Source organism: Urocampus carinirostris, chromosome 8 (genome assembly GCF_059441175.1).
Source record: "Urocampus carinirostris isolate Australia breed hairy pipefish chromosome 8, RoL_Ucar_1.0, whole genome shotgun sequence".
Classification (NCBI taxonomy): domain Eukaryota; kingdom Metazoa; phylum Chordata; class Actinopteri; order Syngnathiformes; family Syngnathidae; genus Urocampus; species Urocampus carinirostris.
The window spans coordinates 45,591,590-45,609,081 of record NC_142356.1 but is presented as its reverse complement, the minus strand read 5'-3'; positions in this window follow the sequence as shown (position 1 = coordinate 45,609,081).

Below are 17,492 nucleotides of genomic sequence, written 5' to 3'. Positions count from 1 at the left end.
AGTGCTCTCAGGTGGCGTTTTTGGGTCAATGCAGCTACCATTGGAAATACATCCAGCCATTCGAAATGAACGGCCACCGATTTAATGAATCCCCTCAGTTGGCGTTTTTGTGGCAATGCAGCTACCATTGGAAATACATTGAGCCGTTGGAAAGTAACGGCCACCGATTTAATGAGTGCCCTCCGTTGGCATTTTTGCCCCAATACAGCTACCATTGGAAATACATCCAGCCATCGGAAATGAACAGCCGCCGATTAAATGAGTGCCCTCCGGTGGCTTTGTTTGGGCAATGCAGCTACCATTAAAAATACATTGAGCCGATGGAAATGAACGGCCGCCATTTAATGAGCTCCCTCCGGTGGCCTGTTTGCGGCAATGCAGCTACCATTGGAATTACATCCAGCCATTCGAAATGAACGGCCACCGATTTAATGAGTCCAGTCAGTTGGCGTTTTTGTGGCAATGCAGCTACAATTGGAATTACATTGAGCCGTTGAAAATCAACGGTTTCGATTTAATGAGTGCCATCCGTTGGCCTTTTTGCCCCAATATAGCTACCATTGGAAATACATCCAGCCGTCGGAAATGAACAGCCGCCGATTTAAAGAGTCTCCTCCAGTGGCATTTTTGCGGCAATGCAGCTATCATTGGAAATACATCAAGCCGTTCAAAATGAACGGCCGCCGATTTAATGAGTGCCCTTCGGTTGCGTTTTTGTGGCAATGCAGCTACCATTGGAAATACATTGAGCCGTTTGAAATTAACGGCAACCGATTTAATGAGTGCCCTCTGTTGGCATTTTTGCCCCAATACAGGTACCATTGGAAATATATCCAGCCGTCGGAAATGAACAGCTGCCGATTTAATGAGTGCACTTCGGCGGCGTGTTTGCGGAAATGCAGCTACCATTGGAAATACATCCAGCCGTTCAAAATGAACGGCCACCGATTTAATGAATGCCCTCCGGTGGCGTTTTTGCGGCAATGTAGCTACCTTTGGAAATTCATCCAGCCTTTGGAAATTAACGGCCGCCGATTTAATGACTGTCCTCCGGTGGAGTTTTTGCGGCAATGCAGCTATCATCGGAAATACATCCAGCCGTTGGAAATGAATGCCTGCCAATTTAATGAGTGCCCTCAGGTGGCGTTTTTGCGGCAATGCAGCGTCCATTGGAAGTACATCCCGCCGTTCGAAATGAACAACCGCCAATTTTTTGAGTGTCCTACGGTGGCGTTTTGCGGAAATGCAGTTACCATTGGAATTACATTGAGCCGTTGAAAATCAACGGTTCCGATTTAATGAGTGCCATCCGTTGGCATTTTTGCCCCAATACAGCTACCATTGGAAATACATCCAGCCGTTCGAAATTCATGGCTGCCGACTAAAAGAGTGCCTTCCGGTGGTGTTGTTGGGGCAATGCAGCTACCATTGAAAATACATCTAGCCATTCGAAATGAACGGCCGCTGATTTAATGAGTGACCTTTTGGTGGAGTTTTTGCGGCAATGTAGCTACCTTTGGAAATTCATCCAGCCTTTGAAAATTAACAGCCGCCGATTTAATGACTGTCCTCCGGTGGACTTTTTGCGGCAATGCAGCTATCATCGTAAATACATCCAGCCGTTGGAAATGAATGCCTGCGAATTTAATGAGTGCCCTCAGGTGGCATTTTTGCGGCAATGCAGCGTCCATTGGAAGTACATCCCGCCGTTCGAAATGAACAACCGCCAATTTTTTGAGTGTCCTACGGTGGCGTTTTGCGGCAATGCAGCTACCATTGGAAATACATCCAGCCTTCGGAAATGAACGCCCGCCCATTTAATGTGTGCCCTCCGGAGGTGTTTTTGCGGCAATGCAGCTACCATTGGTAATATATCAAGCCGTTCGAAATGAACGGCCGCCGATTTAATGAGTACCCTTCGGTGGCGTTTTTGCGGAAATGCAGCAACCATTTGAAATACATCCAGCCGTTGGAATTAATCGGCCGCCATTTTAATGAGTGCCCTCCGGTGGCGTTTTTGCGGCAATGCAGCAACCATTGCAAATACATCCAGCCATTCGAAATGAACGGCCACCGATTTAATGAGTCCCCTCAGTTGGCGTTTTTGTGGCAATGCAGCTACATTTGGAATTACATTGAGCCGTTGAAAATCAACGGTTCCGATTTAATGAGTGCCATCCGTTGGCATTTTTGCCCCAATACAGCTACCATTGGAAATACATCCAACCGTCGGAAATGAACAGCCGCCGATTTAAAGAGTCCCCTCAGTTGGCATTTTTGTGGCAATGCAGCTACCATTGGAAATACATCCAGCCGTTCGAAATGAATGGCTGCCGACTAAAAGAGTGCCTTTCGGTGGCGTTTTTGCGGCAATGCAGCTACCATTGGAAATACATCCAGCCTTTCGAAATGAACGCCTACCCATTTAATGTGTTCCCTCCAGTGGTATTTTGGGGCAATGCAGCTACCATTGGAAATACATCCATCCATTGGAAATGAACGGCTGCTTATTTAATGAGTGCCCTCCGGTGACGTTTTTGGGGCAATGCAGCTACCATTGGAAATACATCCAGCCATTCGAAATGAATGGCCGCCCATATAATGAGTGCCCTCTGTGGTGTTGTTGGGGCAATGCAGCTACCATTGGAAATACATCCAATCTTTCGAAATGAACGCCCGCCCATTTAATGTGTGCCCTCTGATGGCGTTTTTGCGGAAATGCAGCAACCATTGGAAAAACATCCAGCCGTTGGAATTGAACGACCGCCAATTTAATGAGTGCCCTCCGGTGGCATTTTTGTGGCAATGCAGCTACCATTGCAAATACATCCAGCCGTTTCGAAATGAATGGCAGCTGACTTAAAGAGTTCCCTCTGTTGGCGTTGATGGGGCAATGCAGCTACCATTGGAAATATATTGAACCGTTGGAAATGAACGGCTGCCGATTTAATGAGCTCCCTCCGGTGGCGTTTTTGCGGCAATGCAGCTACCATTGGAAATACATCCAGCCGTTGGAAATGAACGCCCGCCAATTTAATGAGTGCCCTCAGGTGGCGTTTTTGCGGCAGTGCAGCTACCCTTGGAAGTACATCCCGCCGTTTGAAATGAACAACCGCCTATTTAATGAGTGCCCTCTGGTGGCGTTTTTGCGGCCACACTGCTACCATTGGAAATAAATCGATCCTTTGGAGATGAACAGCGCCCAATTAAATGAGTGCCCTCCGGTGGAGTTTTTGCGGCAATGCAGCTACCATTGGAAATACATCCAGCCGTTGGAAATGAACGCCTGCCCATTCAATGTGTTCCCTCCAGTGGTATTTTGGGGCAATGCAGCTACCATTGGAAATACAGTCAGCCGTTGGAAATAAACGGCTGCTTATTTAATTAGTTCAAAATGAACGGCCGCCGATTTAATGAGTGCCCTTCGGTTGCGTTTTTGTGGCAATGCAGCTACCATTGGAAATACATTGAGCCGTTGGAAATTAACGGCAACCGATTTAATGAGTGCCCTCTGTTGGCATTTTTGCCCCAATACAGGTACCATTGGAATTACATCCAGCCGTCGGAAATGAACAGCTGCCGATTTAATGAGTGCACTTTGGTGGCGTGTTTGCGGAAATGCAGCTACCATTGGAAATACATCCAATCTTTCGAAATGAACGCCTGCCCATTTAATGAGTTCCCTCAGGTGGCGTTTTTGCAGCAATGCAGTTACCATTGGAAGTACATCCCGCCGTTCGAAATGAACAACCGCCAATTCAATGAGTGTCCTCCGGTGGCGTTTTGCGGCAATGCAGCTACCATTGGAATAACAACCAGCCTTTGGAAATGAACAACCGCCCATTTAATGTTTGCCCTCCGTTGGCATTTTTGCCCCAAATCAGCTACCACTGGAAAACATCCAGCCGTCGGAAATGAACAGCCGCCGATTTAATGAGTGCCCTCCGGTGGCTTTGTTGGGGCAATGCAACTACCATTAAAAATACATTGAGCCGATGGAAATGAACGGCCGCCATTTAATGAGTGCCATCCGTTGGCATTTTTGCCCAAAAACAGCTACCATTGGAAATACATCCAGCCGTCGGAAATGAATAGCCGCCGATTTAAAGAGTGCCTTCCGGTGGCGTTTTTGCGGCATTGCAGCTACATATAAAGTGAGATAGACAGAACGAGAGAGAGAGAGAGAGCGAGAGAAAGTGAGATAGACGGAACGAACGAGAGAGAGAGAGAGAGAGAGAGAAATAAATCAATAAAAGTACAGTGTCTTTGTTCGAGGCAGCTGGCTTTGGCAACATCAAGTTGACATGTTTCAAATATTTCAAAATTAGCCTGTAATTTGAATACAGTGCCGTAAAAAAGTATTTGCTGCCTTCCAAAATTCTGTGTTTTTGCATATTTATCAATCAAAGATTTCTGATATCACGCAGAGAATATATCCAAGGGAATACAAAATGCAGTTTTGAAATGTTGATTACATTTATTAAGCCCCAAAAAATTTAGGCCTATGTGAAGATCTGCCGAAAAGCATCTGCACTTAACCTGGATATTGCACCTAAGTCAACTGCAGGAGAGAGAGTGGGAAAGGTGAGAGGAGAGAGAGTGGGAAAGGTGAGATGGCACAACATTCATTTGGACAGGTAACTTAAAATTAGTTTTACCTGGTTATATCAGTATCAGAAATTATTTCCCCCCATTTTATTATGAATATTTTGTTTGTTTGTTTGTTTGTACATGATTCAATTGTTTGTTTGTTTGTACATGATTCAAATTGAATCTTTTCTTCCGGCGCCGTCACGAATGGCAGCCACTCCAGCAGCTCCCGTGTTTTTTTCGATTGTTCTCGATTGTTCTCAGCTCAGGGATGCTGCTGGAAATGTGAATTTCCCTTCGGGGATGAAAAAAGTATCTATCTATCTATCTATCTATCTATATGGAAATACATCAAGCCGTTCAAAATGAACGGCCGCCGATTTAATGAGTGCCCCCCGGTGGCGTTCCTGCGGCAATGCAGCTACTATTGGAAATTCATCCAGCCGTTGGAAATTAATGGCCGCCGATTTAATGACTGCCCTCCGGTGGCGTTTTTGTGGCAATGCAGCTACCATTGGATATACATCCAGCCGTTGGAAATGAATGCCAGCCGATTTAATGAGTGCCCTCAGGTGGCGTTTTTGCGTCATTGCAGCTACCGTTTGAAATACATCCAGCAATTCAAAATGAACAGCCATCAGTTTAATGAGTCCCCTCAGTTGGAAAATAACGGCCGCCGATTTAATGACTGCCCCCCGGTGGAGTTTTTGCGTCAATGCAGCTATCATCGGAAATACATCCAGCCGTTCGAAATGAACGCCCGCCGATTAAATGAGTGCCCTCGGGTGGCGTTTATGCGGCAATGCAGCTACCAATGGAAATACATCCAGCCGTTGGAAATGAACGGCCGCCAATTTAATGAGAACCCCCCGGTTGCCTTTTTCCTGCAATGCAGCTACCATTGAAAATACATTGAGACGTTGGAAATGAACGCCCGCCGATTTAGTGAGTTCCATCCGGTGGCGTTTTTGCGGCAATGCAGCTACCATTGGAAATACATGCAGCCGTTCAAAATGAACGCCCGCCGATTAAATGAGTGCCCTCGGGTGGCGTTTATGCGGCAATGCAGCTACCAATGGAAATACATCCAGCCGTTGGAAATGAACGGCCGCCAATTTAATGAGAGCCCCCCGGTTGCCTTTTTCCTGCAATGCAGCTACCATTGAAAATACATTGAGACGTTGGAAATGAACGCCCGCCGATTTAGTGAGTTCCATCCGGTGGCGTTTTTGCGGCAATGCAGCTACCATTGGAAATACATCCAGCCATTCGAAATCAACGCCCACCGATTTAGTGAGTTCCCTCCGGTGGCGTTTTTGCGGCAATGAGGCTACCATTGGAAATACATCCAGCCATTCGAAATGAACGGCCGCCGATTTAATGAGTGCCCTCCGGTTTTGTTTTTGCGGCAATGCAGCTACCATTGGAAATACATCGAGGAGTTGGAAATGAATCGCTGCTGATTTAATGAGTGCCCTCCGGTGGCGTTTTTGGGGCAATGCAACTACCATTGGTAATACATCGAGCTGTTGGAAATGAACCTCTGCCGATTTAATGAGTGCCCTCCGGTGGCGTTTTTGGGGCAATGCAGCTACCATTGGTAATACATCCAGCCGTTCGAAATGAATGGCTGCTGACTAAAAGATTGCCTTCCGGTGGCGTTGTTGGGGCAATGCAGCCACCGTTAAAAATACATTGAGCCGTTGGAAATGAACGGCCGCCGATTTAATAAGCTCCCTGCGGTGGCGTTTTTGCGGATATGCAGCTACCATTGGAAATACATCTAGCCATTTGAAATGAACGGCCGCCGAATTAATGAGTTCCCTCCGGTGGCGTTTTTGTGGCAATGCAGCTACCATTGGAAATACATCCAACCTTTCGAAATGAACACCTGCCCATTCAATGTGTTCCCTATAGTGGTATTTTGCGGCAATGCAGCTACCATTGGAAATACATCCAGTCATCCGAAATGGACAGCCGCCGATTTAATGAGTGCTCTCCGGTGGCGTTTTTGCGGCAATGCAGGTACAATTGGATATACATCCAGCCATTCGAAATGAACGCCCGCCGATTTAGTGAGTGCCCTCCGGTGGCGTTTTTGCGGCAATGCAGCTACCATTGGAAATACATCGAGCTGTTGGAAATGAACATCTGCCGATTTAATGACTGCCCTCCGGTCGCTTTTTGCGGCAATGCAGCTACCATTGGAACTACATCGAGCCGTTGAAAATGAATGGCAGCCATTTTAATGAGTGTCTCTGGTGGCGTTTTTGCAGCAATGCAGCTACCATTGGAAATGTAATAAGCCGTTGGAAATGAATGGCCGCCAATTGAATGAGTGCCCTCCGGTGGCGTTCTTGCGGCAATGCAGCTACCATTTGAAATACATCCAGCCATTCAAAATGAACGGCCGCCGACTTAATGAGTGCCCTCCGGTGGCGTTTTTGCGGCAATGCAGCTACTGTTGGAATTACATCGAGCCGTTGGAAATGAACGACCGCCGATTTAATGAGTGCCCTCCGGTGGCGTTCTTGCGGCAATGCAGCTACCATTGGAAATACATCGAGCCGTTTGAAATTAAGTCAAGTCAAGTCAAGTCATTTTTATTTGTATAGCCCTGTATCACGAAGAGTCTCAAAGGGCTTCACAGATTGTTACACTATATTACACAAACTATTTTCAACCGACAAGAGGAGTAGGTTATTCATATGCAATGGAGTAGAAGTGAGTTTTAAGTTTAGATTTAAACATTTCCACTGAGGTTGCAGATCGAATCTCAGGGGGAAGAGCATTCCACAGCACCGGTGCCCGGATGGAGAACGCTCTCGAACCAGCAGAAGACTTTTTTGCTCTCGGGATCATCAGAAGACCAGCACTCTCAGATCGTAGGCTTCGGACCGGGACATAGTGGCAGATCAGATCTGAAAGATAAGAGGGAGCAAGTCCATGTATGATTTTGTACAATACTAAGAGAACTTTGAAGTCACATCTTTGGCTAACTGGGAGCCAATGCAGGTTAGCCAAAATCGGTGTTATGTGATCGTACTTTTTTGTCCTGGTTAAGAGCCTCGCTGCGGCATTTTGTACTAGCTGAAGAGACTTGATTCTGGACTTCGGGAGACCGGAGAGTAGTGCATTGCAGTAATCGAGACGGGAGGTAACAAATGCATGAATTATTGTTTCCGCATCAGACTGAGACAGTATTGAACGGATTTTAGCAATGTTGCGAAGATGGAAGAAGGCAGTTCTAGTAATTTGCTTTACATGCATCTCAAAGGATAGATCAGGGTCAAATATGACACCTAAATTTTTAACTGAGTCACTCTGTGTGATGTGACATTTGTCAATGTTCACAGCAGTTTTTGAGAATAAGTCCCGGCATTTAGAAGGACCAATGACTAACATTTCAGTCTTTTCAGAGTTAAGACGCAAGAAATTGAGTGACATCCACTCTTTTATCTCAGTGAGACAGGCCTCCAAATTTCCACAGTTTAGTGTGGAAGATTCCTCCAACGGAAGATATAGTTGAGTGTCGTCTGCATAGCAATGGAAGCTGATATTGTACTTGCGAATAATATCACCTAATGGAAGCATGTAAATGTTGAAAAGTAGGGGGCCGAGCACTGAACCCTGCGGAACACCGCAGGTAACATTAAAGGGCTCAGATGTCGTTTCACCATATTTAACACAGTGCGTCCTATCTGAGAGGTAGGATTTGAACCACGAGAGGACAGCTCCTGAGAGACCAATCCATTTTTCCAACCGTTCTAGTAGGATATTGTGGCGCACTGTGTCAAAAGCAGCACTAAGATCCAGCAGCAGCAAAAGTGATGAAGCGCCAGAATCCATTGACATTAGGAGATCATTTGTTACCTTGATCAGAGCTGTCTCAGTAGAGTGGTTAGCCCTGAATCCTGATTGCATGGATTCAAAAAGGTTATTCTCGGATATGAAAGCATTCAGCTGCTGTGCCACTACTCTTTCGAGTACTTTAGAGAGGAAAGGTAGGTTTGACACAGGTCTGTAATTACTTAATATTTCTGGATCAAGGTTGGGTCGTTTCAGTGTGGGTTTAATAACGGCGGACTTAAAAGCTGCTGGAACTACACCTGAGGAGAGTGATGTATTTATAATATTTAGAACTGAAGGCCCAAGGACGCTAAAAAGACTTTTAATAAGTGAACCTGGGAGCGGGTCGAACTGGCAAGTTGTCGGTTTGGCCGCATTCACCACTTGTTTGAGATCATCAAGTGACAGTTCACTAAAACCGGCCATTTTCCCAGGGCAGCCACCCTGTCGTGCATCTGTAAATTTCAGTCCTTTAATACGTGTGGTACTAACAATATCTTTTGCAATTTCTTCCTGTATGCATTGAATCTTCTTAGTGAAGAAGACCATTAACTCCTGAGCAGAGTGTGTCGAACTGTCTGCGATAGGCTGTTGCCTTGTAAGCGATGCTACAGTGTCAAAAAGGGCTTTGGGGTTGTTCTTTTGAGACGCAATCACCTTCGAAAGGTAGGCCGATTTTGCAGAGGCAAGGGCCGCTTTATACTTTAACAAGCTGTCACACCAGGTTTGATGGAAAACCTCAAGCTTGGTAGCGCGCCATTTTCTCTCCCATTTCCTGCATTCTTTTTTAAGGGTTCTAGTTTCATCAGTAAACCAAGGTGTGCGTCTTTTAGGACGTGATTTTAGTTTTATGGGCGCTATTGAATCCAGCACACTAGTCAGGGTGGTATTGAACTCATTCATGAGTGAGTCAATCGAGCCATTGTATTTAGGAAAGGACGCAACTGCTCCAGGAAGGAGTTCAAAGAGCTCAGAAACTGTGCCAGTGCTTATATTGCGTCCGCTAAATCCCTCATCTTTATTAACTCTACATTTAGTTAGCACCTCAAATGTCACTAAATAATGATCAGAGATAACAGTAGTACACGGTAGCACCATAATGTTTGAGGTTAAAACTCCTCGAGTCAGAATCAAGTCTAGCGTGTTCCCATTTTTATGGGTTGGCAAGTCAACCAGTTGAGTAAAACCAAATGCAGCAATTAGAGAACTAAACGCAATAGTAAGTGAACTGTGTGGGGAGTTCATATGAATGTTAAAGTCTCCCATAATTATAATTTTGTCTGCATAGGTTACTAGTTCAGACAAAAGTTCAGCAAATTCGTCTAAGAAAGTTGTGTATGGCCCAGGTGCACGATAGATAGTTATTACATCAATTGACAATTGAGGGGACCGCATCACAAGAGCCTCAAACGTTTTGTAATTATTAGAGGTACGTGTATTAAATTTGAGCGATTTTTCAGAGATTAGCGCAACACCACCACCTCTTTTCAGCGTGCGTGCTATATGACTACTCTCGTAGTCTGGGGGAGAGGCATAATTTAGCGCTAAGTGCTCATCCGGGCGTAACCACGTTTCACAAAGACCCATACAGTTAAGTTTATAATCACGAATAATGTTATCAACAAGTAAAGCTTTTGGAGCAAGCGATCTAATATTTAACAGACCAAATTTCAGTTTTGCTGAATCATTTGACTTAGCTGAACTCTTTGTAGTCTTTGTCGAGATCTTCAAAAGCTCCCGGCGTTGTGGCCGTTCGTGAGCGCTGAGTTTAAAGCGTCGGTTGTCCGGCGAGGAATGAATGGTGGAATTAGTTACATCCTCGCGTCCATCCTCGCGTCCATCTTGCTGCTTGGACTTCACACGCTTCACACATCTACCTGCACGGCAACCACGTTTCTGTTTTCTTTCTTTACGGGGCCGCCGCCGTCGTTTATTAAGAGGAATAGCTGTCCACAAGGATGCCGGGTCTCTTTGAAGTTCGCTCGGTATATCATAGGCGTTATAAAAAGTGCCCGAAAAGTCGAAATTTAGACGCCCACCCAACCGAATAAGTTCGTCCCTACTGTAAGTGTTTTTGGCCACACATGTGTCCAAAAGTGAAAGCAAAAAAGACAAGAGAACGGCAATAAATAGAAGATTAGCTGGACGAGCCGCAAGCATGTATCCATGCGCCGCCATGTTGGATTCTCTCATGCCCGCCGCCGATTTAATGAGTGCCCTCCGGTGGCGTTTTTGGGGCAATGAAACTACTATTGGAAATTCGTCAAGCTGTTCGAAAAGAACAGCCGCCGATTTAATGAGTGCCCTCCGGTGGCGTTCTTGCGGCAATGCAGCTACCATTGGAAATACATCCAGCCGTTGGAAAAGAACGGCCGCCAATTTAATGAGTGCCCTCCGGTGGCGTTCTTGCGGCAATGCATCTACCACTGGAAATACATGCAGCCGTTCGAAATTAACGCCCACCGATTTAATGAGTGCACTTCGGTTGCGTTTTTGGGGCAATCTAGCTAGCTTTAAAAATACATTTAGCCTTTGGAAATGAACGGCCGCCAATTTACTGAGTGCCCTCCAGTGGTGTTCTTGCGGCAATGCAGCTTCCATTGGAAATACATCCAGCCGTTCGAAATTAACGCCCACCGATTTAATGAGTGCACTTCGGTTGCATTATTGCGGCAATGCAGCTACCAATGGAAATACATCGAGCCGTTGGAAATGAACGGCATTTGATTTAATGAGTGCCCTCCGATGGCGTTTTTGCAGCAATGCAGCTACCATTGGAAATACATCGAGCCGTTGTAAATGAACGGCAGCCGATCTAATGAGTGCCCTGGGTGGCGTATTTGCGGAAATGCAGCTAGCATCGGAAATACATCGAGCCGTTTTAAATGAACGGCAGCCGATTTAATGAGTGCCCTGGGTGGCGTAGTTGCGGCAATGCAGCTACCATCGGAAATACAATGAGCCGTTGGAAATGAACGGCAGCCGATTTGATGAGTGCCCTCCGGTGGCATTCTTACGGCAATGCAGCTACCATTGGAAATACATCCAGCCCTTCGAAATGAACGCCTGCCAATTTAATGATGCACACCGGTGGCATTTTTGGGGGAATGCAACTACCTTTAAAAATACATTGAGCCGTTAGAAATGAACTGCCGCCAATTTAATGAGTGCCCTTCGGTGGCGTTTTTGCGGCAATGCAGCTACCATTGGACATACATCCAACCATTCGAAATGAACGGCCGCCGATTTAATGAGTGCCCTCCGGTGGCGTTTTTGCGGCAATGCAGCTACGATTGGAAATACATCGAGCCGTTGGAAATTAACAGCCGCCGATTTAATGAGTGCCCTCCGGTCGCTTTTTGCGGCAATGCAGCTACCATTGGAAATACATCGAGACGTTGGAAATGAATGGGAGCCGATTTAATGAGTGTCTCCGGTGGCGTTTTTGCAGCAATGCAGCTACCATTGGACATACATCCAACCATTCGAAATGAACGGCTGCCGATTTAATGAGTGCCCTCCGGTGGCGTTTTTGCGGCAATGCAGCTACGATTGGAAATACATCGAGCCGTTGGAAATTAACAGCCGCCGATTTAATGAGTGCCCTCCGGTCGCTTTTTGCGGCAATGCAGCTACCATTGGAAATACATCGAGACGTTGGAAATGAATGGCAGCCGATTTAATGAGTGTCTCCGGTGGCGTTTTTGCAGCAATGCAGCTACCATTGGAAATACAATAAGCCGTTGGAAATGAACGGCTGCCAATTTAATGAGTGCCCTTCGGTGGCGTTCTTGCGGCAATGCAGCTACCATTGGAAATACATCGAGCCGTTGGAAATGAAATGCCACCAATTTATTGAGTGCCCTCCCGTTGCTTTTCGCGGCAATGCAGCTACCATTGGAAATACATCCAGCCATTCGAAATAAACGTCCGCCGATTTAATGAGTGCCCTCTGGTGGCGTTTTTGCGGCAATGCAGCTACTATTGGAAATACATCGAGCCGTTGGAAATGAACGGCCGCCAATTTAATGAGTGTTCTCCGGTGGCGTTTTTGGGGCAATGCAGCTACCATTGGAAATACATCCAGCCGTTCGAAATGAACGCCCACCGATTTAATGAGTGCACTCCGGTTGCGTTTTTGGGGCAATGCAGCTACCTTCAAAAATACATTGAGCCGTTAGAAATGAACGGCCGCCAATTAAATGAGTGCCCTCCGGTGGCGTTTTGGCGGCAATGCAGCTACCATTGCAAATACATCGAGCCGATGGAAATGAACGGCCGCCGATTTAATGAGTGCCCTCCGGTGGCGTTTTTGGGGCAATGCGGCTACCATTGGAAATACATCCAGCCGTTGGAAATGAACGGCAGCCGATTTACTGAGTGTCTCCGGTGGCGTTTTTGCAGCAATGCAGCTACCATTGGAAATGTGTTGGGAAAGATGTCAGTGACTATGCTGGGTGAATAAACAGACTGGTTTGCACAATGTTCCTCCACCTAACTTGTTGTTCAGAATGCGGCAGGTAGACTTTTGACTAAGACCAAAAAGTTTGAGCATATTACTCCTGTATTGGCCAACTCTCACTGGCTCCCAGTCCACTTAAGATGTGACTTTAAGGTTCTCTTATTAACATATACATGTTTGCATGGGCTTGCACCCTCTTATCTCTCAGATTTGATTTCCCCCTATGTTCCTGCACGGAGTCTGCGCTCGGAAAATGCCGGTCTAATTGTGACTCCGAGAGCCAAGAAGTCTGCGGGCTCGAGAGCGTTCTCCATCCGGGCCCCGGTGTTATGGAACGCCCTGCCTCTGGAGATAAGATCTGCAACCTCAACGGAAGTTTTTAAATCGAGGCTTAAGACACACTTCTATTCCAAAGCATTTGATTGATGCCCACCTCATATTCTGTATTGGCCTGTCTTTTTCCGACGCCTGCCTGGCTGATACGAAGGAGAAGGATGATTGGGGATGGGTCAGCGGACCGGCGTCTGACATGCAGCATGTCAACCCCTGCATTTACCAGCTGGCAGAGACGGGAGGCAGCGTCATGGCCGTCATAGACTTTCTGGACTGGTTTGCAGGCTGGGGGCGTTGTTGATTTCATGCACTTTCCGGACATTTTAAACATCTTACCTAATGTTTACTATTATGTGTACAGTAATACTAATTGTAATTCACCCTGGTCAATCCTGGAAGGGGGATTACCACATGTGAGGTCCTTTCTCAAAGTTTCTCTTTTCTCCTCACACTGAGGTTTTTGAGTTTTTCCTTGCCCGCATGCTGGTTTAAGATCAGGTAATTGTGTAATTTTGTAACTGTAATCCTGTGCAGTCCTTTGAGACATTTTTTTCATTAAGGGCTATTTAAATAAATTTGACTTGACTTGACTAGCACAAAGTGATGGGTGTCTTTAAAGGCATTGATACCTTACCCCGCCCTCCATGCATACAAATGTCCAGGAGTATTCTGCAGTCCCTCGAAAATAAAGAGGCCATCAACAATAACATGTGAGAATGTTATCAATTTGAGAAACTGCCAGTCGGATCATGCACAGCTGAGACAACCCTAAAAAGAAGCACTATTGAGAAAACAAAACATCAGTGCAACTTTTGAGGACATCACAGTTTGCTAAAAACATTGTGCAAAATGTGCAGTTGCATTTAGAAAGTAGTGCGGTTTGATGTTGTTCAGTTCATAGCTCAAGCCTGTGTTATTACCCCAACAAGTAGCACTTACAATTGCATGTATTAAAGTCAGTGCCCTTGTAGGGTGAGTAAACAGACTGGTCGACACAATGACCCTCCAGCTAACTTTTTGTGTATAATGAATTGATGGGTGTCTTTAAAGTCATTGCAACCTTACCCCGCCCTCCATGTATACAAATGTCCAGGAGTAATCTGAAGTCCCTCAAAAATAAAGAGGCCATCAACAATAACATGTGAGATTATTATCAATCTGAGAAACGTGCCCCGCCCTCCATGCATACAAATGTCCAGGAGTATTATGCAGCCCCTCAAACATTGAGTGGCCATCCACACGATTCTTTCTGATTGTTGTCAATCAGAGAAACCCACCCATTGGATCATTTGCAGCTGAGACAAACCCAAAACAAGGCACTGGTGCGTCAACATGACATAAACAATAGCAATAACTGCAGAGGCCATCAACACAAGGTGTGAGATTGTCTTTAATCGGAAACAGCCACCCGTTGGATCATTCAAAGCTGAGACAACCCCAAAATGAAGCACTTATGAGAATAAAAAACATCAGTGCAACTTTTCAGGACATCACAGTTTGCTAAAAACATTATCCAAGTTATGCAGTTGCATTTAGAGAGTAGTGCCGTTTGATGTTGTTGGGCTCGATAACCTTCCATGCCTGTGCTATGACCCCAACAGGTAGCACTTACAATTGCACGGATTAAAGTCAGTGCCCTTGTAGGGTGAGTAAACAGACTGGTCGACACAATGACCTTCCAGCTAACTTAGTGTGTAGCATGAATTGATGAGTGTCTTTAAAGTCATTGCAACCTTACTCGCCCTCCATGCAATCAAATATCCAGGAGTATTATGCAGCCCCTCGACCATTGAGTGGCCATCAACACGAAGCTTTGAGATTGTTATTAATTGAAAAAAAAACAACCCATTGGACCATGCACAGCTGAGACAGCCCCAAAAAGAAGCACTTATGAGACTACAAAACATCAGTGCATATTTTGAGGACATCACAGTTTGCTTAAAACATCCAAAATATGCAACTGCATCTAGCGAGTAGTTCTTCCTTAAAAGACAGTAAAGCAGAGTTTTCATGAATGGGGGAAGGAAGTCGTGTGTAAAAGTGACTTAAACCAAAGCACTTACCACAGCAATAGTTTAAGTCAGTGCTTCCAGTCGGGTTGTGGTAATCAAAAATGAGATCAGCTCTTACACATAGGAAATCCCTGCAGTGTGTGGAAAGCTTGTGAGATGAACACCTTCACTTGTGGTCAATTGAAACCTGTCACAGAAGAAGACATTTTCATTTCCGACCAGTCCTTGTACAAAGACAACATAACTACCCCAACAAGAAGAACTTATTATTCTCAAAATACAAACGAGTGCTTTTGTCAGAGCAATTTTGGTTACAAATAAACCAATGGTATTGAAAAAAAACAAAACCGAAAGGACACATTTAAGGCATTTCCATGCTAAATGACCTCTACAAGTGCTGTTTGATGCTGTTCAGCTCATAGCTCATGTCTGTGCTATTGCCCCAACAAGTAGCACTTAGTATTGCATAATTTCAATTCAGTGCTCATGTTGGGTGAAAAAAAAGACTGGTTTGCACAATGTTCCTCCAGCTTACTCGTTGTTTAGCATGAAGTGATGGGTGTCTTTAAAGGCATTGATACCTTACCCCCCCCCCCTTCCATGCACAAAAATGTCCAAGAGTATTCTGCAGTCCCTCGAAAATGTGAAACTGTTATCAATTTGAGAAACCCGCCAGTCGGATCATGCACAGCTGAGATAACCCTAAAAAAGAAGCACTATTGAGAAAACAAAACATCAGTGCAACTTTTGATGACATCACAGTTTGCTAAAAACATTATCCAAGTCATGCAGTTGCATTTAGAAAGTATTGCCTTTTGATGTTGTTCAGTTCATAGCTCAAGCCTGTGTTATTACCCCAACAAGTAGCACTTACAATTGATGTATTAAAATCAGTGCCCTTGTAGGGTGAGTAAATAGACTGGTCGACACAATGACCCTCCAGCTAACTTGTTTTGTAGCATAAATTGATGGGTGTCTTTGAAGTCATTGCAATGTGATTGTTGTCAATCAGAGAAACCCACCCATTGGATCATTTGCAGCTGAGAAAAAACAAAAAGGAAGCACTTATGAGAATACAAAACATCAATGCAGTTTTTGAGAACATCAGAGTTTGCTAAAAACAAGTTATTCAGCTCCATCTAGCGAGTAATTCTTCCTTAAAAGACAGGTTACCCGAGTTCTCATGAATGGCGGAAGGAACTCGTGCGTAGATATGACCTAAACCAAAGCAATTACCACAGCAATAGTTTAAGTCAGTGTTTCCAGTCGGGTTGTGGTAATCAAAAATGAGATCAGCTCTTACACATAGGAAATCCCTGCAGTGTGTGGAAAGCTTGTGAGATGAACACCTTCACTCGTGGTCAATTGAAACCTGTCACAGAAGAAGACATTTTCATTTCTGACCAGTCCTTGTACAAAGACAACAAAACTACCCCTAGAAGAAGCACTTATTATTCTCAAAATACAAACAAGTGCTTTTGTCAGAGCAATTTTGGTGACAAATGAACCAATGGAATTGAAATAAAACAAAACAAAAAGGACACATTTAAAGCATTTCCATGCTAAATAACCTCTACAACTGCTGTTTGATGCCCAAAAGAAAGCACTTATGAGAATACAAAACATCAGTGCAACTTTTGAGAACATCAGAATTTGCTAAAAACAAGATATGCAGCTCCATCTAGCGAGTAATTTGTCGTTAAAAGAAAGCTTAGCCGAGATTTAATGATTTAGACAAGGCACTGTTGCCCTCCATGCATTCAAATATCCAGGAGTATTATGCAGCCCCTCGACCGTTGAGTGGCCATCAACACGAAGCTTTGAAATTGTTATTAATTGAAAAAAAAACCACCCGTTGGATCATGCACAGCTGAGACAACTGCACTTATGTTACTACAAACATCAGTGCAACTTTTGAGGACATCAGTTTGCTAAAAACAAGTTATGCAGCACCATCTAGCGAGTAATTCTTCCTTAAAATACAGCTTAGCCGATATTTCATGACTTAGGCAAGGTACTGGTGCGTCAACATGACACAAACAATAGAAATAACTGCAGAGGCCATCAACACAAGGTTTGAGAATGTCTTTAATCGGAAAAACCCACCCGTTGGATCATGCAAAGCTGAGACAACCCCAAAATGAAGCATTTATGAGAATAAAAAAACATCAGTGCAACTTTTGAGGACATCACAGTTTGCTAAAAACATTATCCAAGTGATGCAGTTATATTTAGACAGTAGTGCC